Genomic DNA, 24818 nt, shown 5'->3' on the forward strand with positions numbered 1-24818 from the left:
GGTCGGGCACCTGTCGACTGCAATGTCGTGAGTGTCTAGGACATGGAGATTGCAAACGGGATCCAATGCTCTTCAAGGCGACGCCCCAAATAGGGAAGCGATGATGTCGACGCCATCACCCGACCCGACCAAGCCTTAGGCTTTAGGTATTGACTTACAACATCACTGTGACTGCACAAGCAAAGTTGAGCTAATTACTTTGGCTCCCCTGCTCCGTCATCCTTGCTCTATTTTCTTCAAGGCAAGGACGAGATAGTGAACTTGTTTTCTCCTTCTCAAGGTGCCCCGTGACATGATATGTCCATTTTGCATCATGCTTTTATATATCAATATTTATTGCATTATGGGCTGTTATTACACATTATGTCACAATACTTATGCCTATTCTCTCTTATTTTACAAGGTTTACATAAAGAGGGAGAATGCCGACAACTGGGATTCTGGCTGGAAAAGGAGCAAATATTAGAGACCTATTCTGCACAGCTCCAAAAGTCCTGAAACTTCACGGATGAAGTTTTCCAAATATATAAAAAACATTGAGCGCAAGAACTTCACCAGGGGGGCCACACCCTGCCCACGAGGGTGGGGGCGCGCCCTACCCCCCTAGGCACGCCCCCTACCTCGTGGGCCCCCTGGTGGCCCTCCGTGACCATCTTCTGCTTTATGGACTCCTTCGATGGGAAAATAATCATAAGCCATCTTCTCGGACGAAACTCTGCCACCACGAGGCGGAACCTTGGCGGAACCAATCTAGGGTTCTGGCGGGGCTGTTCTGCCGGGGAAACTTCCCTCCCGGAGGGGGAAATCATCGCCATCGTCATCACCAACGCTCCTCTAATCGGGAGATGGCAATCTCCATCAACATCTCCATCAACACCATCTCATCTCAAAACCCTAGTTCATCTCTTGTATCCAATTCTTGTCTCCAAGTCCGGGATTGGTGCTAGTAGGTTGCTAGTAGTGTTAATTACTCCTTGTAGTTCATGCTAGTTGGTTTAATTGGTGGAAGATCATATGTTCAGATCCTATATGCACATTAATACCCCTCTGATTATGATCATGTTTATGCTTGTGAGTAGTTACTTTTGTTTCTGAGGACATGGGAGAAGTCTTACTATTAGTAGTCATGTGAATATGGTATTCGTTTGATATTTTGATGAGATGTATGTTGTCTCTCCTCTAGTGGTGTTATGTGAACGTCGACTACATGACACTTCACCATTAATTGGGCCTAGAGGAAGGCATTGGGAAGTAATAAGTAGATAATGGGTTGCTAGAGTGACAGAAGTTTAAACCCTAGTTTATGCGTTGCTTCGTAAGGGGCTGATTTGGATCCATATGTTTCATGCTATGGTTAGGTTTACCTTAATAGTTTTGTTGTATTTGCGGATGCTTGCAATAGAGTTTAATCATAAGTGGGATGCTTGTCCAAGTAAGGGGAGCACCCAAGCACCGGTCCACCCACATACCAAATTATCAAAGTACCGAACGCGAATCATATGAGCGTGATGAAAACTAGCTTGACGATATTCTCATGTGTCCTCGGGAGCGCTTTACATCATATAAGAATTTGTCCAGGCTTATCCTTTTCTACAAAAGGATTGGCCCACCTTGCTGCACTTTATTTACTTTTGTTACTTGTTGCTCGTTACAAATTATCCTATCACAAAACTATCTGTTACCACTTATTTCAGTACTTGCAGAGAATACCTTGTTGGAAACCGCTTATCATTTCTTTCTGCTCCTCGTTGGGTTCGACACTCTTACTTATCAAAAGGACTACGATAGATCCCCTCTACTTGTGGGTTATCATGACACGACGCATGTACTCCTTGAGTATGTCTTCTTTGAAATGGCTCGCGACCAGGGACTCCATCACTGATCTAATGCACTTGGCGGCATTGTCCAAGAAAGCTCTCCCCACCCTTCTCTGTCGAGCATGTCGCCGCCTTCCGAGTCATCGTAGGGTTCCCAGTTCTGCTCGAAAAGCTTGATGTGAGCCACGTCGAAGGCGCCACTTTCCTTCAACGATGCCCGTCACTTCGTCGACCGACGCCCCGTATGCTGGTAAATTGAAGGAGCTTACTTTGTCTTCCCGACGAGGGCCTATATGCATTATGACTTTTGTGAGCAAAGTGTTTTAAATTCACTTGCTGCAAGACTGAATGTTAATTAGGAATTAGTATGATTTGGCATTGAGGACAGTATAACTGAGCCTAATCCGAGCTCTCTCAGCGATTCGCGTTTTCGGCCGTCCGTTTTTTCGACTGACAGTTTCTGGTCGTCAGATCACGTGTGGGAAGCAATCTGCGCCGCACTGTATGATATCTGGCCCAACTGTCCTGTGGGCTGATGCTCCAGGCGCCGAAAGGAATGCCTGTGGTGAATTGGGCCGTCGGCCAACCCATTCTAGGATTGAGCGACTGTGTAGCTTCCGATGAGGGGAGTTGCTAAAAAAACTACCCACGCGAGCCGCACAGAAGCGACCGCGTCCAGATTACTTCCCGATGCGAGGCACACGAGGAGCAGCCGGTGTGTGTCCGTCGATTCGATCCACCGGAGGTGCAGATCGAATTAACTTATGGGCGCGCTGGGATCGACCGGTGCGAGGCGCGCACAGGAGCAGCCGATGTGCGTCGGTCGATTTGATCCACTGGAGGTGAGGGTCGGAGGCAAGTCCATGGGCGCGCTGGGATGGACCGGAGGAGCGGGATCCGGCTCCAGCCGATGGGCTCCAGCACGCGGTTGGATGCGAGGTGCGCGAGGGATTAGAGGAGGCGCGCGGGTGAAGAATGGAGGGCGTGAGGGCGATAATGGCCGACGCCTCCTCTGCTAGAAACTGCTTCTTTCTCTCTTGAACCACGCAATCATGGCATTCATGGCTGGTAATGTGGCAGTTCTTTCCTATGCCATTTGGTACTATATTCATGGCTGGTAATGTGGCAGTTCTTTCCTATGCCATTTGGTACTATATAATGCTTTCTCCCCTGCCACTGTTTGCCGACCCTCTGGACTCCAGCAGGAACTATGCTACGTCTGGTGGATTGATTTGGGCAGATTCTGGAGCTTTGTGCTGTGGATTTTCTTGCTAACCAGATTCTGGAGCTTTCGGACGGGTAACTACACCACACCTTATACGTCTGCCACCCTCTCAAGCCTTCTTCCTCTCTCGTTGGAATTCAAGTGTTTTAACATTTATTATCCATGCTTAGCAGTTTTTCAGTTCACGCATGATCGATGCACACCTACTATGTGCGAACTCTGATGCATCACATGCATGATTTGTTGTGTTTCCCCTGATGTTGGCTGATGAACCAAATCAAATTTTCTCTTGATTAAATTAACGCAAAGTCAGACACATGCAAAAACAATCAAAAAAATTGCACAAGGAGCTCCTGAATTTATGATGGCTCAGTGCGTGCGTGTTAGTCGTGACTTGAGGATATTATAGCTTACTGTTCAGGTTGTTCTATAAATTAAGATTAAGAGAGAGGACATATTCTCTTGCTTGTTGATTATTGATTATTCCAGCATCATTGGAAACTATTTGTATATTGGTACTACGTACTGAATATTGCTTTCATTTATTGGTTTTAAGATAGAACATTCTTCAGAGCCCTCGTCTCTGACGTGCACTCATGGAAACAAATGCATGTTTTTTCCCTCAGGTTGTAAAAACGGTTAAGGTAGCTGGTTTGCACAACAAAGGTACAATAAATGGTTGTATTCCCATAGTGCATACATACTCGATGATTGGCGCTCCTTGACTTTTAATTCTGAAAATTATTGCAGGTTTTCCTGTTTTTATTAGTTTTATCATTGCTTTGATGCATGCTCTTGCTATATCTGAATGATTTTACAGTTGGCTGAACTAGGACAAAATTCATTCATAGTATGTTTCGACATTTTGTTTCAGTTGCAGACCAACAGTAGTCTTTTTTTAATGAAAACCAACAGTAGTCTTTACAATCCTGAAAATAAAAGGCCCACGCAACGTATTCTTAGAAATAGTGAAGCACAATGTGCTGAGTCATTCCTGTGGAGCTGCCTTCTAAAAATGCACTAGATCATTATTGGCGCGCGTTGCTGCGCGCATCTATTTTGAAGTTTTTTTGACAGAGATATATATTTTTTTTGTAAATGGGAGAAAGAGAAAAATAATTAAAAAATACACCTGAAAAACACTGGTGGTAGTAAAGATCAAATACCACAGTTGACGGAAATGCTGGCCACTTCAGTAAGTACTCCTTCTACTCGATTGTTGCAAGCATATTCCAGAGTGCAGACCACAAATAGATGTTATGGAACCAGAAATAAATCACATTGTTGTAATGTATGAATTTTTTTTCAATAATATTCATCGATATAACCTAACCTGCAAGGTTATATACGGCTGGAGCAATGGATAATACTGAGTAAGCGAATCCTTGCTGCTGTATTAGCCGATGTAGCAGAGGTCGTTACCACATTCAAGTCCTCTCAATTCTGCACAAGACAGAAAGCATGCTTAGTCATCTTCATTTTGAAAATTTAGCCTACTGATCTATCTAAAATGTAGAAACTGAAGTCAATACCTGAACGTCAACCGTCGCAACATCATGTGAGAAGAGATCTGTTGGGGACAAAGAAGATCAGGCAGCGTAGCAGTACCTCAGTTTCCTGTGTTTCTCTCCAGGAACATAATTTAAGACCGGAATGATATTCAAATATCCGAGGGGATCCAGTGCGGGAGGGAGACAACGCGCTCGAGGAGATTCAGCTGCGGCAAGGCGCCCGAAGGAATCCAGCGCTTGATGGTATCCAGTCGATCAAGCCGAGATGCGTGATGCAGGTGAATCGGGGGCAGGTCAATCCAGCCGACCATGGTAATCCGCCTGAGAGGTAGAGGGTCACCTTGAGCAGCGGACAATTGCCGGAAATCAAGGAGGTATATAACCATCACTACATATACATAGTAAAAAATAAGGGGCCACTGAAATGTTCTTGGATTCTAATGGAATCATCAACCCGTACATCTCTATCCCTAATTTGTATTCTCGACACCAGTCAGTTTAGATGTATTCTTCAGTTTCTAACTGATAGAAACAAACATTGTTCTTTCACATCGTACAACTCCACCAAATGTACTAATCTAATTATTTGCCTCAAGCAACTGGGAGCAATGAATACCAGAATTGTCATATTATATAGAACTGCAAGTGATATCCAACAATCATTTTTGATGAACAAAATGATAGGAGAGCGGCTGAATCTATGCGAATAACCTGCAGTGGCGGAGTGGCATCAAGCTGACACAACCACATTTCTTCGGTGTTCCAAGCCTCGGCATCCTCCAAATCTCCCTTGAGGCTAGTGGCGCACTGAATCTAAGCATCAGAGAGTGTCTCATATACAGAAGCGATTGAACTAAACCTGGCGGTGACGTGCACGAGTGGCTGCAGCTAGGAGCAACGGTGACGGGGAAGAGGAGACGTCGCACATCTGCTACCGGTGGGATCCTGTTGAACATCGCATCCTCGCACGCGTCGCCTCGGGTTGATCCCCTCCTGCGCCGGATCACTAGCAAGCATCGCCTCGGATTGATCCCCACCCGCGTCGGAATCCCTCGCGAGGCTCGACTTAGGCTAGATGGAAGAAGAACGCCCGAAGTTGAGGGAGGCGAGGAGATGCCGTCGTGGGCGGCGGCGGGGAGAGGAGGGGGCGTCGTGAGGAGCGAAGGGACGTGCTGGTTCGGTGTTTTATTATCTTCGCTCAAGCGGGCTTCCCTGCCTTGGGCCGAGTAGAAAACTGGCCCGATTAACCCCTGGGCTCCAAAATAGCTACGGGAGTAGCTGCCCTTGCGACGTTAGGCCCAGTTCGCGGCTAACATAGCGCTAATCCAACGGCTGACCTTGCTAATGCCCTGAGATGGCAGGAAAACTGCTCAGTTATAGTGTCTTTAAATTATTGGAATCTGCCTTTATTCCATGAAGAAGCATCATTATTTCATCCAACTGGGCTAACGAATATTCATGGTGTTCCTGAAAGTAAAGAAAGGGGTTAATAGTGTAAAAGTACATGACAAATCTGAAAGTTGCATATGAGAAACTCATGCTGATCTTCCAAATTGTGCTTGATGCAAAGAGAGCTTTGCTCTCACCTGACTTGCTGCTATCCCGAGGAGAAAAGATAAGTGGTAAGAACAATGAACTTCGTACTAACGGTTATGATTTGGAACATAATTATAGCAGAGATTAACAATTATACCATTAAAGAAGATTTGATAAATCAAAAAACAAATCAAGCACATCCTCTATAGAACACTTACAAGCACTCGATTTAGAGAAAAGGGAGAAAGAAAATGACGTTTAATATATCCTCTCGAGGGAAACATTGTTCCAGTGCATGCAAATAACCCCGAGAGGATGAAACACTGTTGTAATGAGCGTGAACGATGTTTCACCGGTGAGAAGCATGGACTGGAAAATGTTGGGATTACGGGGAAAACAAAAGCATTTCGTTGATGACCTTTCAGCCTTCACGTCGATAGCGAGGCATTGCCCAGCTCCTTTGATTGTCACAGACAGCAGAGGCCCTTGTATGAAACCCATATACCCAGCAACCCGCCAATTCATGAAGGAACCAACAAATAATTTGTACACAGTTGTTTCGGTGTAGCTATATGAATTAGGAAAGAACATTCTGAAATTTGGATGTGGACTACTATGTATGGTTTCTGGGCATGTCAAGGTAGTCTAGCACGCGTTGGGTGGAATTGTAAGTTAGGAATTATAAATTTATTATAACATTGACCGACTGATTGTTTAGTTTGTAGGATATATATAAATAGTACATGTACAGCCATACCCTTGTGACTTTTGAAGAAGGTGAAGCTAAGGTTCATTTGATGTTGATTTTTTGAATGCCTGCAGTGAGTGATGTTCAGAATTGACATTATTCATCCAAACTGAGGTATATGGCGATCATTCAAAACAAGGGAACAAATATGTCCCAAGGTAAAGCACGTGTGTTTGACATCGTCTTTTCCCCATTGTTCATATTAAGAGGTAATCCAGTGACCTTAACTATGATCTCCTTCTGTTGATTGGTACGAAATAGAAATGAATGCGCTGTGTTGTAGGGATGGACTCGCTTCCACTGACTTCTTATGGGAAGATTCTAAGAATCAGAGCTGTGAATGGATTGCTCCGTTGATTTATTTCCTTTTCTATTTGGTTTTTTTTAGAAAAGGAGGATGACCCCCGGCAAAACCTTTTCTATTTGGTAGACTCCATGAATATCTGTACATGGATTGTCGTCCAAATGAAGAGGCTGTTAATTTTCGTTGTTCTGAATTTTAGTTTTGCATGAAAGATAGCTTATATAATTTGACTTTACAATAAATTTATTTTTGATCTTGTTTACTTCTAAAACTGGGTAATCTATTGTTTCATAGGTCGCAGACTCACAGGTTTGGCATTTTCATACTGCTGCAAGTTCTACTATTTTCGTACACCATTATCTATGTACTAGAATGAAAGTAATATACGACTTCCATTATGAACATACGTGCACATCCGTGTCAAATATTGATGAGTATCTAATATTGATGATATACATGGTGCCCATAAACTGTAGTACATGCCTGCTGACAAGTATTGCGTGCAAACAGAGCATCTCATACAGTCACATAAACATGTAGGTGAATATCCGTACAGATATATGAAACTATAGCCAATAAATAATGTACCTACATTATGATGATTGTCGGGGACCTTTTTCCTTTCCTGAATATGCAGGTTATAGAAACTCATTTTCTGATATCGTAAAGCTCATCTTCAGGTTCATTACAGGTGCCAAATGGTTGCAATAATCTCCATTATGGACAGTGATTTGGAAATGGTGATAGATTTCTCTAGGGCTATAAACTGGATGCACTGTAATTTGAACCGTTCGAGCTTTGTTACAGTCAATGCTGATGCGGCCTAATTGTATCAAATATAAAGATAGCTTTCAGGGCATGAATATGCTTATATTTCCAGAAGGAAAATTGCACCTATTAGAAATATCAAGGTGCTTCATGCTATGTAGTAGTATGAGATTAAGTCCCTGTTTTTGAAAACTCTTCATGTACGATCACGAGATGTCAAGATGTGTGGTACTTTGGCAGGAATTAGTTCAAATATCATATTATCTCCTCTTTTTATGAAGATATCTAAACATGAAAGAACGTAGGACTTCTATGAAACTGTAATCTGTTAACATCGTCTCATATATTTCATGAAGGGTGCGGCAGTTCATCATCGTGATTGAAGGGTGTGGCAGCCCATGACAAATCCTCACTACCGCACAACGTGCAAATCAACTAAAACTACCCATAATCTATTCCAAAAATAGACAGGCGCGGCAACGCGCGCCATCATGATCTAATAAAAAATACAAAGGTGGATATGATGGCATTTCCTATTTGACACTTCAGGCGGCCGTTACTAAATAGGCGCCTGAAGGGCCCCCGCGCTGGGCCGGCCTATTTTAGCTTTTGGTCCATGTGTTTCAATCCGCAAAAAAGTGCTCGCTTAGTGAATCGTTTGGGGCGACCTCACGTCTCGGCTGCGAGGGCTCCACTCAACCACTAGACCATGGACCCCGCTCGTGCCAAGTTAGTTCATTATGACTTTTCATTTTCTTTTCTGGACGTTCGTGAAAGCTCCAATTTTGGGAAGCTTCCCAAGCCGGGTTTTTCCTGGTTTGCGATTCAGTTTACGGATGGTTTTATTCGGTTTTTCTTTTTTCCCTTTTCTTTCTTTTCCCTTTTTTTGTTTTTTAAATGTGTGACTTTAAAAAAATCATTTTTTGTTTCAAAATAGATTATTTTAATTTTTGCATATTTTTTAAAGAATCGATTTTTTCAAATTTGATGAACTTTTTTTAAAAGACTTATTTTTGGAAGTCGATGAACTTTTCTTTCGAAATTTTGAACTTTTTTAAGATTTGATGAACTTCTTCCAAATTCGATGAACTTCCTAAAAATCATGTTTTTTTCAAAATTGATGAAATGTTCTCAAATTCGACAAAGTTTTGAAATTCAGTGAACTTTTTTGAAAATTTATGATTTTTAAAATTTGATGGCCTTTTTTTCAATACACGAACTTCTTTTCAAATTCGGTGAACTTTTTTTCAAATTTTGTGATACTTTTTTTCAAAATCTGTGATTTTGTATTTCACAAACTTTTTTTGCGATATTTTTGTTTATTCATATTAATTAATGATTGGTAGTTGACTTCCTTTTAGGGAAGGTTGAATGTTGGGTATACTGTCAACAATGACTGCAACGATCGATGGAATGAACCTGATGGATCGAGTGCTCGCCTATATGGCTGGCCTAGGAGCAATGGCGTGTGGGCGCCAGCTTAGGGAACTGGCGTTTGAAGCGTGAATTGGGAGCCCCATCCAAGTCAAGTGTGGAGAGCAATAGTAGAAGGCCGAGATGTGTTAAAACTAGGGCTCATCAGGAGGATAGGAAACGGTCTGGAGACAAACATATGAGGGGACAATTGGATCCCGCGAGATGAGATGATGAAACCATATGAATGTTTAACCAACAACCCACCGGTTACGGTATCTGAACTTATTGATGCTACAACAGTGATATGGAACGTGCAACGCCTTCAGGAGATATTTTTACCTATAGATGTTCCATCTATAATGAGCATCCCTATTTATACAAGGAATATACTTGACACATGGGCATGGAACTTCAAAAGAAACAACATCTTCTCAGTTAGATCGGCATATAGAATGTTGACTACCATCAAGCAAAGGAGAGAGACATGGTTGCAGGGGATAGCTGGAGCTTCAAACACCAACATTGAAACAGGATCCTGGAACAAACATTGGAACATCCAAGTACCTGGGAAGATTACACTAATGCAGAAACAGGCTATAATCTCGATTCGTAAGGCCTTTTAATGTCGGTTCTGGAACCGGTATTAAAGGGTGGGCACTAAAGGTCTCCTCCTTTAGTCCCGATTCAACATGATCCGGGACCAAAGGCCCACCACGTGGCACGAGCCCGCGTCGGGGCTGGGAGACCTTTAGTCCCGAATACCAACAGGGACTAAAAGGTTTAGGGGTTTATGATTTTATGATTTATTTTTTCTTTTAATTTTGTGTTTTCATTTTTTTCATTTGAACCATATTTTACGCTACTACATATTATACACGTTATGCATATATATAAATAAAATTTCTCGTAGAACCGATCATATATATATATATAGGTAAATTATCTGGGGCACCTAGGTGCCTGGGCACCTAGACCCGTTATGGCAAGTCATATTTCTTCATGCATGTGTACAATCTATGATATAATGACTTTCCAAGTTTTGTTTGCATGCACCCAATCATTAATGGTCAATGATTTACTATTGGTTCCCTAGAAGTTTTCCTTTCCAAACTAAAACCGCATGGTATTTTCTATAACAGTGCACTCTATTATACGTTCATTAAAAATATTTTGCTTATACCTCCCATTGACTTCTGAAAAAAGATGGCGCGTATATATATACCCGTGATATTTCTGGTTATTCAATCATCCTTTATGTTTCTGACATTTTAACTATAGCTGCAATCCAAGGTACGCAAGAGTGTGTATATGCCTAATGAAGCAAAAGGGTATGTATATACCCTCTAATTTTTGTAGGTATTAGGTATGGCAAAATAATACGAAACATCGTCCCAAAGGTTTGTATGTATAATTGAGACATTTTTATGTATTTTCCTAATGTTTTACTTTTCAAGGTATCGAGTATTTAAAAAAATACCGGGTCACACTTTTTGACGACTAATTTTACGAATGTACGCGTGCAGGTTGATACCCACACCCGATTTTTTCACATTTCGACCACAGATGCATATAAAGATACCCAAGGGTATGTATATACCTAATAAAACAAAAAGGGTATGTATATACTCTGATTGTTTTAAGGTATCAGATATAATTAAATAATATGAAACATCGTCCCAAAGGTTTTGTATGTACAATTAGGACATTCTTATGTATTTTCCTAATGTTTTACTTGTCAAGGTATCAAGTCTTTTAAAAATGAAGGCCGGGTCACACTTTTTTACCACTTATTTACCTATAAAAATTAAGGTGATCGAATAGTATAAGATGTGATCTTAATTATTTTTTACTTTGTGACGTGCATACCTCATATGAATATATTATCCTGTCAGATTGTGAAACAATCCTGACATCGCTAAACCCGTGCTCACATTTTCCATCAATTTATTAACCAGTGGCTACCATAGAAGGCAACGGGTATGAAAAATGAATTAATTGTTACTCTCTCACGCAAGACACAATGAATACCATGTATCAGTTACTATATTTGACCTTTTCCATAGCGTCTGTAGCAATGTTTGGAAGGTAAACAAATGACATGCATCAAAAAAATTTTGGAATCTCATCAATGCATGTACGTGGGTATACAATGTATGGAAAGTTTTTTGTTTCCATTAGAGGTGTGCATGCCACCATCACAACAACAGATCAAGATCTGATCCAACGGTATCTAGTCAAGGTGCCTGGGCACCTATGTATATATATATAGTGTTACTATTCATCATCCAGGGTGCAGAATAAACTATTCTTCACCCGAGGTAATGTTACGATCATTTCATAATTAATTATGTTTCGAATTCAAATAGTTACATTCCTATTGATTCACTACGTAAAATTTGACATAAGAAAATAAAAATATAGGTTATAAGACAAGAAAATTTATAGTTTATGTGTATTTTAGACTATGTTTTTACGTTTGTAATTTTACATAACATAAAATATTTTTTACGGCGATTATATATTTTCTTACGGTCCCTTTTTGCGTCGGAAATAAGACAAAACTTACGGAACGTAAAATTACGGTGCATTAATGGTAAAAGGAGAGGGGGATGAAGAATAACTATTCCTCACATAGGGTGACGAATAGCGCGACCCTATATATATAATCGAATTTCTCGCACACGACCATTCACGCATACACATATATATCTATAGAATCTGGTATATACAATTTCTCGGTTTATATAGGATGATCTTTAGTCCCGATTGGTTATACGAACCGGGACTAAAGTTACATCTCTAGTCCTGGTTCGTGCCACGAACCGGGACTAAAGGTGTTGGTGGGGCCGCAGCCTGACACTAGCCTGCCACCACCTCTTTAGTCCCGGTTCGTGGCACGAACCGGTACTAAAGGTTTGCCATGAATCGGGACTAATGAGTGCCGCCCGCCTAGCCGTTGGAACCGGCACTAATGGTCACATTAGTGCCGGTTCAATTACAAACTGGGACTAATGAGCTAAACATTAGGCCTTTTTTCTACTAGTGTTAAAATGTTCCTGTGGCGCCTCGCCAAATATTAACTCCCGACGAACGACGTGTGGGTGCACCGTGGCAACATCCAGCGCTTGCGGTCTATGCGGTGTTGAGGATTATTGGCGTCACTCGCTGCTTCAATGCACTACGTCCAGATGCATATGGGCTTTGGGGGATGAAGACACTAGTAGAAAAACGGCCATTTGTCCCAGTTCGTAAGGGTCATTTGTCCCGGTTGGAGAACCGACACTAAAGGGTCGTTACTAAAGCCCTACACCTTTAGTCCCGGTTCTTACACCAACCAAGACAGATGGGCCTCCATGTGGCCGCTGTGGCGAGCCCAGACAGGAGGGCCTTTGGTCCCGGTTGGTGGTACCAACCGGGACCAAAAGGCATCCACGCATCAGCAACTGAGGTTTTTGTTTTTTTAAAGGAGGTGGTTTAGGGGGGTTTGGGGGTTAATTTAGGGTGTTAGCTAGCTAACAGACAGAAGTGTCCTCTCTTATCTCCGTGCTTGGTTTACCAACGCTACTGCTATGCCTAAACATGACTTAGATTGAAGTGAAGGCAACATATATGTGGTGCATGTCGAAACTAATACTAATCCTAACTTGATCAAGTTTGGATTAGTACTACTTTCGACATGCACCACATGCATGTTGCCTTCACTTCAATCCAATCCATGTTCATTTCACTCACTGATATATACTAACTCTTCATGCTCGCATCATGCATCATCATAATAACAAGTCCTACTAATCATCATCATAGAACTTCTACTCGTTATTAATAACAAGTCATATGATCATCATCCTCATAGTCATCGAACCAACCCTACTTAATTGTTCTTAGCGCATGGTCATCAGTATAAGGTAGGACCTAAATACCCTCTTTAAGGTAAAATAGCATAAAACAATATAGGCCCTGACTCTCCATTATGGAGAATGGAGATCATCCTGTCTTCAATTCTTGCGCTTCGCTTCCTTTTACTTCAAAGAACCTCCTTACGACTGTCCATACATTTTTTTCATTCTGTGATTTTCATGTCTCCACTTCTTTTAGAAATCCGATATGGACAGGTGAGATTCGTAGGATGACATGGCTGCATGTTCAAAACATCAAGGCGACCATTCTGATACATCAGATGAGGCACACGATCATCCGGGATTTTCTGTTGAAAAACATAGTAATAACTTCGTAGTTAGCAATGTAGTTAAGTTTTAAGAATTTATGCAAAAGATGCACGGATGCCGTAATAGTAAAAAATCTTACCATGGCATCTCCATGGATGTTACCTTAGTTCAACACGTGCACTAGTGGCACGTTTTGACCATAATGTGGAGGAGTTTTATTATAGATATTGTAATTCTCAAGATCAGTACAAAATGCGTCCAGATGATTTTTCTCCTGATAAGTTAACTCAGAGTCATCGGTGTAGTAGGTTCTGTCTACCATGTTCCGCACATTGTTTGAACAATGAAAATAAGCTGTCAATGGAAATAAGATGTCAACTATTTTGAAATTAACAATATAAATTAGTTAATAACTGTGTTTGAGAAACTCACATAGCGGTAGAATTGGAAGCGTATCAACAAGGACCCAAATGTTCATATTGTCTTGGTCGATGTTAGGATCACCAAGATCCATGGTGACAAGCATACCCTCATAAAAACCATACATGTTGCAAAGTTTTTCCCAATTTTTGCAACCAAAATGGGTTACGCTCTCAGAATTATACAGATTTACTTCAAAATACACATCATGATGGGTCCTTAGGTGAATTTTCTTTGTTTCGAAATTTTCATGGTCTTCAAAACCCATCCTCTCCAAGACATAGCGTCTTTCATGACATGGGATAAGCTACTCAAATTGTAAAAGATGAAAATTACACATTGAAATAGTTGAAGTCATGCTTAATTACGAAAAAACCCACACTTGTTGTCGTTGCGTACCATTTCAACATCGAAGGTGTCCTCGAGCTTAATGCTGAAGCGCCGATCTTCGTCCAGGTGAGGCCTGTCGCACAGACCTCGGTCGTCGTGGCACCAGTCGCACTCCCCTAGGAGACTTTCGTCGTCCGAGTACGACATTTCCTATGTTCATCAAATATTAAACTTATACAATTAAATATATGTACTAAAAAACCCTATAAGCTATCAACTAATTAAATGCATACACCTTGCATAATGCTTTTCAATTTTAGCATTCAAAGTATGAGTAGTTTTCCAATTTGAGCATTCAATAAGCGAAACCAAATCATAAAATAAAATAGTATTCAATTTAGCATGCATTCAATCATAAGCAAAACTACATCATCTCTTGCGTTCGTACATCATCGAATATTATCACTAATACACCTCGAATAGTATCATACATATAGCATCGCTAATACAGCTAGCTAGAACCGTAGCGCCTGATGGGTATCGGCGCGGGCGGTGGACAGCCAAAGAGAAGGAACCATCACAGGATCATAGCTCCAGTGAGATCCCTGAAGAACCTGCCAGGTATTGTCGAACATGCCCTCCAACGCAACCATGTAGCGACGGGCGTGCTCGTCCTCCTCGCTGACTTGGTGACGTATCACCTCCGCGGTGTCCGGAAGCCTTGTCACCGTCACTAGCCCAAGCTACCGCCACCAAACAAAGTTCGGGTCAACGACATGCTGGCTCCTCACCAACCTACGCCCCCGGAAGGTAGCACCTCCCAATACCAGCCCGGCGGAGCCCGGTCTCGGACATGGCCCCTCTAATCAAGCAGGCCTCCTCCGCCAAGTCGACGACGAGAATGCGGGATAGGCATCGTCGACGTCGATGCGGGAATAATTGCTTCAACTAAAAAAATAAACTAGTTCTATTAATTTTCTTGCTAAAAATAAACTACTTACATAGTAAAACAAAGTAGTCTTATTAAATCAACTAGTTCAACTACTAAGCACTTACTATAAATAAAATAAAGTAGTACTTACTAAAAATAAACTACTTCTATAGTAGAATAAAGTAGTTTTATTAAATCAACTAGTTCAACTACTAAGCACTTACTAAAAATAAACTAGTTTAACTAGTTCTATTATTTATCGACCCCCCCCCCCTCATGTCGAAGAAAAAAAAAGAAGAAAAAAGAGGAGAATAAGAAAGGAATAGAGGAGGAGAAGAAGAAAAAATAGAATATCTATTTTCTTCTTCTCCTCTATTCCTTCTCCTTCTTTTTCTTCTTCTTCTTCTTCCTTCTTCCTCTTTTCTTCTTTTTCCTTATTTTCCTTCCTCGACGACCCAAACCCTAAATAGTACAACTAACGACAACGACTTCGCTTGCATACATATGAACAAATATGATCGATCATATATCAACAATAAAAACATCATATGATATACGAACAAAAAACCACATCTATGAACAAAAAAATCATATGATCATATATATATGTATATGTGCAGGAAAAAACACCATATATGACGCTGAACAAAAAATCATCATATATGCATACATATATATCCATACATCAACATTACATCAACATATATGCAAAAAAATCATATATATATATATGCAGAAAAACATATATGTGGGGGCCACGGTGGCCACGTCCATGGCGGCAGCGGCAGCGGGGGGGTGGCAGGGCAGGGGCACGGGGCTCACTGGGGTTGGTGCCGGCGACGGCGAGGTCGGGGCCGGGCTGAGGCAGAGGCGGCGCGCGCGGGGTAAGGGAGGGGTCGACGGCGGGAGGCGACGACGAGGTCGGGGAGGCTGTCGGTGACGACGAGGTCACGGACGCATCGGCGATGGCGACGGCGACGGCGACGAGGAGCGGGCGGCGACGGGGCAAGGCGCGGCGACAGCAACGAGGAGCGGGCGGCATCGGGGTGCGGGGGAACTGCGATGAAACTAAAATTTTTCACAAGTCTTGCTTATATACATGAAGCATTGGTCCCAGCTCGTGGCACCAACCAAGACCAATGCCCCCCTTTAGTCCCAGTTGGTACCACCAATCGGGACCAAAGGTCTCTTTTCAGCAGCCCAAAGGGCGGGAAGCAGAGGCCTTTGGTCCCGGTTGGTGGCACCAACTGGGACTAAAGGGGGCATTGGTCCCGGTTGGTGCTACGAACCGGGACCAAAGGAACTCTTTCATCCCGGTTGGTGCCACCAACCGGGACCAAAAGTCATGCACTGGAACTATCACGGTGCGGTGGGATGTTTAGTCCCACCTCGCTAGCCGAGAGGGGCTCGGAGTGGTTTATAAGCCCTGCCGAGCCGACCACTTCGAGCTCCTCTCTACTGCAGGCTTATGAGCCTAAATCCACTCTCTGTGCCTGTAGGCCAACTGGGCCTACTGCGGGCCTGCATCTTGGCCCGACTAGCGGGTTTCTAGTCGTATGTAGGCCGTGGTGGCCCAGTAGGCGGCATTTTTTAATATTTTTTTCTAGTTTTTTTGTTTTCTTTTTTCTTTTTTCTATTTACAGCAAAATACTTACTAGTTTTTTAGTTATTCTTTTTGGTTTTAGGTAATAAAAATTATAAACTTTCTGTCACTGCCATTAATTTTCCAATTTGAATAGTTTAAATTTGAATTCTTTGAAATTTGTGTGAATCACTAGTTTGTGATTAACTTTACTATAAAAATAGATTTTGGAGTGATTCTTTTTCCTGCTATTTAATATTATTGCGTTTTATTATTATATTCAAAAAAGTCTTCGTTATTTTAGTTTCTAACAAAAGAAATATTTATGATAATTCTTTTTGCTATTAAAGTTTCTAACAAAAAAATTTCTTTATGAAAATTCTTTTTGCTTATAATGTTTTGAACATAAAATACTTTGACAATTTTAGTTGCATAAATTTTATATAATTTTAGTTTCAACAATACTAGAGGTTTATAAAACTTTTTAGCTGATTCCTTTTGCTATTAGAGTTTCATTAAATTTTTCTAGTTCATTCTTTTTTCTATTAGACTTTCATTGAAGTTTTCTAGTTCATTATTTTAGTTTATTATTTTTGCTATTAGAGCTTCATAAAAGTATTGCAGATCATTCTTTTTTATATTAGTTCATTCTTTGAGCTAAATGACCCTGAAATTGAAAAGAACTTAGATGAACTCTGAAGAGGTTGAAAATTGGCATGGTATCATCATTTCACCCACATAGCATGTGCTACAAAGTTGAGAGGGTTACAGACAAAACTGGATGCACTTCGTGTACAAAATGGACAACCTCTTTCGAAGTGTCAGGGTTTCGGACGAAAACTCATCTGTTACAAAGGGATTTCATTTTTTGAACTTATTTGAACTCCAGACTTATTGTGCGTTCAAAATGCACCATTCAAAGCCACGTCATCAATTTTGAACCGTTTCCGACTTCATTTATTATTTTCATGCATTTACTGATTTGGTTGAGCTAAATGACCCTGAAATTGAAAAGTATTTCAAATGAACCCTGAAAAGGTTGAAAGTTGGCATGGCATCATCATTTCACCCATATAGCATGTGCAAAAAAGTAGAGAGGGTTACGGCAAAAACTAGATGCACTTCATGTACAAAACAGACAATCTCTTTCGAAGTATCAGGATTTCATACGGAAACTCATATGTTACATGGATATTCTAGATCAAAGGCATCATCATAATAATTGCGGAGAGAAAAGTCTTCACTTTTTCTTCGCTTGTGTCCTTTGCTTATTGCGCTGTAACCATGGATAATCTTCATCGTTTATCAGGGTGCTTGGGTCAGCCTTGACTTTGAAGGGAGGAATTTCATAAAACTTTTCATAATCTTCGGACATGTCTGTCTTGCCCTTCACTCCCACGATGTCTCTTTTTCCTGAAAGACCAATGTGGCGCTTTGGCTCATCGTATGATGTGTTCGCTTCCTTATCTTTTCTTTTTCTCGGTTTGGTAGATCTGCAAATCCTAAAGACTCGTAGTAGCACGCTTCGCACTCCGGGTGTTCTATCGTAAACAAACAATAGCATACATAAGCAATCAAGCAAGTATGCATGGGTAAATCTCAAATAAGAAGATCTAACGAGAAAGTTCAACTGAAGAACTCCGGTTTGCAAAAAGAATCAAATCAAACAGAGCAACGAAACTCAAACTGCGAAAGAAACAAGATCCGATTACTAATCTGGACTAAAATCAAATTTTATAGTACCAAAATCTTGTTCAAGTTGGTTAAACCGAAAGAGGGCTTTGAGACAAACATCCAGGTGCTTAAATCGCCTGATTCTGATAAACGAGCGAAAAGATAAACTAAAACTAAGATCAGGGCAGAAATCGCGATCGAAAATAATCGCAGAAAACCCTGAGAAAAGAAAAATTGACGAACAGGCTAACGAACGAACGTTCCCTGTCTGCGACTAACGGATGAACGACGTCCGTTAAAATGAACGTACGAACGAACGTCCGCAAAATAAATAAACCGACAGAAAAACCGATCTAATAGAAAAAAACGAGATCTAGGGTTTCAAAAGAAAACCGAATGGTTTTCTCGCGAAAACTGGCAGCGGCGGCGTGGCTCCGGCGGGTCGGGCGCGGGGCGGCAAGGCGGTGAGCTAGGAGGCAGCGGCGGCGAGCAGGGTCGGCGGCGGCGGGCGGCGCTAGGGTTTCGGGGGTTGGGCGACTTGGGCCTCGGGCCTCGGGGCGCGGCTTATAAAGCCCCGGGCTAAGTGTCCTAGCCGGACACGACCCGGTAAGTCGGTTCGCACCTTTTAAAAAAAGGAATACTAAACGGACTCCAAAAATCCTGAAATAAATTTTCCCCGTCCTCTAAAAATATAGCGGACAAAGTGAACATTTATTTGGGCCTCTAATGCATATTTTTCCTAATCCAAATAAAATAGCGATAAAACCCCAAATAAGAATACAAATTGATTTTAATATTTTTCCTCGAACATTTCATTTATTTTGGAGAAGTCATATTATCTCCTATCATTTAATTTTAATATGAAATATTTTCGGGGAGAAAAATAATTAAAACCAAAGTGATCCTGGTTTCAATATTTGAGAAAAGTTCAAATATGAGAACTAGGAAAATCCCCAACTCTTTCCGAGGGTCCTTGAGTTGCTTAGGATTTCGAGGATCACAAAAGGAAATGCAATAAAATATGATATGCATGAATGACCTATGTATAATATTCCAAATTGAAAATTTGGGATGTTACAAACCTACCCCCTTAAGATGAATCTCGCCCTCGAGATTCGGGTTGGCTAGAAAAAAGGTGTGTGTGGCCTTTGCGTAGATCATCCTCTCTTTGCCAAGTGGCTTCGTCCTCGGTATGGTGGCTCCACTGAACTTTGCAAAACTTGATAACCTTGCTGCGGGTAACTCGACTGGCAAATTCGAGAATCCTGACTGGTTTCTCCTCATATGTCAAATCACTGTCTAACTGAATTGCTTCCAGGGGCACTGTATCTCTTAGAGGAATATCGGCCATCTCAGCATGGCACTTCTTCAACTGAGAAACATGAAACACATCGTGAACTCCTGACAGTCCTTCAGGTAACTCCAACTTGTAGGCAACCTCTCCCATGTGTTCTAAAACATGGTACAGTCCTACAAATCTCAGGGCTAATTTTCCTTAACTCTAAAACGCTTAACTCCTCGCAGAGGTGACACTCGCAGATATGCTCTGTCTCCGATTTTATAGACTACCTCCTTGCGTTTCGAGTCTGCATAACTCTTCTGTCTGGACTGGGCTACCTTCAGTCTATCTCGAATCAGCTTAACCTTCTCCTCGGACTCCTTAATCAAATCTGGTCCAAACAACTGGCGGTATCCAACTTCATTCCACATCAACGGTGTTCGGCATCTTCTTCCGTACAGGGCTTCAAACGGTGCCATCTTCAAACTGGCCTGGTAGCTGTTGGTGTACGAGAACTCCGCGTAGGGTAAATTATCATCCCAACTAGACCTGTAGTCTAGTGCACAAGCTCTCAACATGTCCTCCAGAATCTGATTGACTCTCACTACAAGAAATATGTCAACTTGTGACCCTCACTATTGGCCGCTAAAAGGTCATAGTTTTTCATTTCTGACCTTTTTGTGACCAAAAATAGAAGGTCAAAAGCTGGCGGTCGTAAACTGAAATTAGTGACCTTTGTGATATGTAAAAGGTTGTTGGTTCCACGACCAAATTTTTGGTAACTAGCAACCTCCTCAGGCCACGTAGGCATCCAGCGTGGCAAGCTGATGTGGCACAAGAATCAGCCCGGTCCGATTCGGTGTTTTACATGGGCCGAGCCCAACAATTCGGCCTTTTTAATGTATTTTTCCTGTTATTTTTTGCTAGCTACATGGGCCTAGCCCAGCAATTCGGCCTTTTATATTCTAGAATGTAGCCTTTTATAGTCTACTGATTTTCTATTTTCAACCATTTTATTTTGCAACGGGTCCCACTTGTCAGGCTTAGCTCAAAATTGGTCCCACACATTAGAAATTTCGAAATTTGTCAAACAACCATTATAACTTGGACCTAACTTCTCAGGTTTCCATTTCACGGGTATTCAAATCACATACACAATCATTGTTTCGAACAGACGAGGGAGCAAATGAAATTGGTCCAAAACAATACTACATTAATCTATTACAATAGTTACAGAATATTACAACCCACATATGCCTACTACTGCCTACAACTACAACACATAATATGCTACTCTTTGCTGATATGCTTCACAGCTTTGGACATGGATTCACACTTCACCTGTGCAAAAAATAAGAATGAACATATAAGAATAAGAATAGGTACAGAACATCAAACATTAGCCAATGAGGGATCCAATAACTTATAATCAAGAATTGACAGCAAATGCCATGTACATAAATAGTATGACTAACACTAACCAGTATGCGTTCATGGAGTGACTAAAATGTTCTCACTAGCTAGGAATTTTTTCGTATATAATATAATGACATGTGCAACTCTCTAAATTAACCATAGAAATTAAAACTGTAAGAACAAGTTTTAGAATCCAGGCATGTCAAATTTTAAGCACCAGCAGAATAGATCTAACAAACCAGACCATGATCATCATGCATCAGGATTTATGGTTCTAGCAAAATAGTAAGGAGATGGACATACACGCATCAAGCATACCAGCTACTACATCACCATTCTCGTGACCACAGACATCACCATTCACTAATAATTCCCACTGGGAGATCAAACTATGCATCCAACAAGCTACAGCAACAGGGAATGCAGAAAAATTATGACCCGAGATGACGAATCAACTGGGTGCATCTCAATTTGAACAACCACGGCGAGACAACAATCGCATACTAATGTGGCGAATCAAATCTGCACGTAGGAGCAACGCCGTTCGTGGCATCCACATGAGGACGCGCAACATCAAGAACATGGCGCATGACAGCGACAGACCTAGAGATCTAGGACAGAGGGAGGGGGAGCTTACACTTCCGGATGCAGGCGGCCGGGTAACCGCACAAGGAGCAGGTGCTCTTCTGGAGGTGGAAGCTACGACGTCCGCAACGGATGCAGAATTGAAGAGGCCCCTCATGTAGCAGCAGCAACAGCATGAAGAATTGAAGACCGACCAACAGAGCCTGTAATGCAAACAGAGAGGCGTGAGGAAACTGAATCCAATCACATCAAATCAAATCGAGCTGCTGCACCTTGACCTTGAGGAAAACAAACCTCATCTCATCTCATCTCAGGGAAGAATAAGAAGAAAAATATATGGCTGCTGCTCCATGACCATGACCTTCAATTGTTGCTGCTGCACCAGATCGAGGAGGAAGAAGACCTGCAAATAAGCAATAACTAGCAATGCACAAGCATGAATTCATGGAAGGACGGATGCAAGGCCAAACATCCAGCATGCTGTTTCTTAATGCCCCAACTACTTAAAAACCCATGGTAGTTCTAACCATATTAAATTAAAGGACAAAGTGAAGTCATGATGAATTGATAGTTCCATCTTATAAAGCTTTCTGTTTAGCATATCCTAAATCACAGTCTATCTACCAATATATGAACTCTTTAGTTTTCAGAACCGAGGCTCACATATTTGGGCTGATTTGTACACAGCCAAGAAAAACTTCTTACAAATAAATTCATGGAAGCATATCATCCTTTCAGTCCCTCACCCATATCTTCTAGTAGTATTACAGACAAACTAAATTTTACATAGGGAGGTTCAGATTATCTTCACTGTATTTTTAGTATTTTTTTAATTGAGACAAAATAAATGCTAACATCAATGAAAACAAGACTTGAACAGAAATAGCTATTAAAGAAACACGTTTATAAGATAGAATGAAAATGATTTACACCACAACATATAGTTCACATGTACTGGAGCTATCACAGAGACTACAGAACACACATAATCACACATATGCGTACAGGGTACTACTCCATGGTTCAGGTTACACTAATAAACAAAATTATACAAGTGACTAGACTAGTATCACAGATCTACAGAGTAGTACTAAACAGCTAAAACTAAGTAGTAGAAGTAACTAGTACAGGGAGCAAGTACTCTTAAAATCTAAATCTTACAGACTTATACAACACCGAGAAATTCAGAGAAGAAAGGGAGAAAGAAAGATTGCAGGAGGAGGTCGAGGATTATGCAAATTAACTGCCATGTTCCTAATGGACCTCTGCCTGTACCCAAATTCGGGACTCGCTCACTTTCATATATACAAAACTGGGAGGTAGCTGTCTGTCATGTTCCCAAATTTGGGAGTCGCTTTTCAAGCATCCTATAATACAACAATATATGCCCAGACAAGCAGCTGAAAAATACTTAGAAAGAACTTTCACTTAAAAAAACACCCAGCCTATAATACTAGCTATACAAGCCCAGACAATGTGTCCAATGATACTAGCTATATTGTAACACCCGGATAATCAAGCTACAGTAAACCTATGCTAATGGTGCCACGTCACCTAGGTTACTATTGATAAACTCGAGCTAGTTAAAAAATGATTCAAATTAAAATTTAAAATATAGGCGAACAGTAAAATTTTCAAATATCAGAACTAAAATGTTCGGGTTGTGCCAAATAAATTGTAAGTAATTATGGTGGAGAAACCAAACTTTGATAAAATGTTTAAAAGCTCTAAAACAATTAAAACAGTAGTGAAAACAATTAAACAAATGCCTATTGAATTTATAAAATGCTAAAACTATTTTATTATGGGTTAAGAATTAATCTCATAGTAGTTTGTTGATAAATACAAATTTAGGCACTAGTGGTAATTTTTATAAAACTAAAAATAAAAGAAACTACAAATAAAAAGAGAAAACAAAATATAAAAACAAAACTAACAAAAAAAGGAAATAGAAGAACCCCCCCAACTGGGCCACAGCCCAGCTGACCTCTGGACCCACTAGGCCGGTCCAGTCGGCCCAGCCGCCGCCCGACCTAACCCTAGTCGACCAACGCCCCCACTCCCCTCGTTCCCCACTCCCCCCACTCGTTTCCCCGCACGCCTCCCTCTCCTTCCTCGATCTGGATCGGGGGGCAACGACCCCGACCCTGATCCCGCATCGCCCCGCTCGCCCCTCGACACCGACCGCTCCGCCCGATGCTACCCCGCCTCGTCGCCGGATCGCCTCTTCGCCCTCCTTCTCCCTCGCGCGTCGCCCGTCCAAGGTCTCTGCATCGTCGAGCTGACGCCGTCGCCGAACGCCGCCATCTCACCGTGCCGTCGCTAGATCATCCCCGACCAGCCTCCCCGAGCCCACTGCCTAGTCCCTACTCCATACGGTGAGGCCCTCGGCCTCCTCTTCCCCTCTCCGCTGCCTCGCCCCCGTGAGGAACGCGCCGCGCGCCTCACCTTGCCCTCGGCCGCAATCACCATTGCCCCATGGCCTTCTGCGCGCGCCCGTCGTGCCCGGCGCTGGCCGACGCTCACCCGGGCCGCGATCATGGAGAGCCCCCTGCTCTGCTTACTGCTGTTGCTGTTGTGCCGCTGCTCCTCTGTACTGCTGCCGCTGCCTTCGCTTTACTGCTAGCGCTGCTACTCGTCGCCGTTACTCGCCCGCCGTGCTCGTGTGATGCTGCCGCTGCTGTACTGCGCCTGGGCTCGCGCCCTTGGCCCGCACCCGCGCAGTCGCGCATTCGCCATGGCCGCGCTGCACGCGCTCACCCCCGATCCCCTGCTATGCCGGGCCACGCCCGACCTGACCTCGGCTGCGCCCACCGCGCCGCTGCTCACCCCGCGGTGGCCCCTCGCCTTCGCGCGTGACCGCTCGCCGTAGCCGCTTTCGTCGCCCGCCGTTGCCTTCGCTGGTCGGCCGCGCCGCGCCCGGCTCCCAGCCGTGGCTGCGCGCGTGCCCAGCGGCCCCTTGTTGATTTGGGGGCTAATCCCCATTAGCCTAACCTCCCCCCCCCCCACTGCCACTGCCAAGCGGGCCCCGCCCAGAGAACAAAAAAAGAAAGAATTATAAGAATAATAAATAAAAATAAAAACATTAATTATTTAATTAATAAATTAAT

At 42.3% G+C, this 24818-nt stretch overlaps 1 long non-coding RNA gene and 1 pseudogene across 2 annotated transcripts; one reads left to right on the top strand and one right to left on the bottom strand.

Moving 5' to 3' along the window:
• Positions 1-1795: 1795 nt before the first annotated feature.
• Positions 1796-24818, bottom strand: part of LOC125518588 (anthranilate O-methyltransferase 1-like) — a 97740-nt pseudogene continuing 74717 nt past the window's right edge.
• Positions 2386-8145, top strand: LOC125520343 (uncharacterized). 2 transcript variants are annotated; one of them, XR_015611093.1, is made up of 3 exons: positions 2386-2885; positions 3023-3116; positions 3669-8145. It is a non-coding gene; the product is annotated as an uncharacterized LOC125520343 (long non-coding RNA). The 2 variants fall into 2 exon arrangements; XR_015611092.1 differs by having other exon boundaries at positions 3023-8145.

Source organism: Triticum urartu, chromosome 7A (genome assembly GCF_056163025.1).
Source record: "Triticum urartu cultivar PI428250 chromosome 7A, HENAU_Tu73, whole genome shotgun sequence".
In the NCBI taxonomy this organism is placed as follows: Eukaryota; Viridiplantae; Streptophyta; class Magnoliopsida; order Poales; family Poaceae; genus Triticum; species Triticum urartu.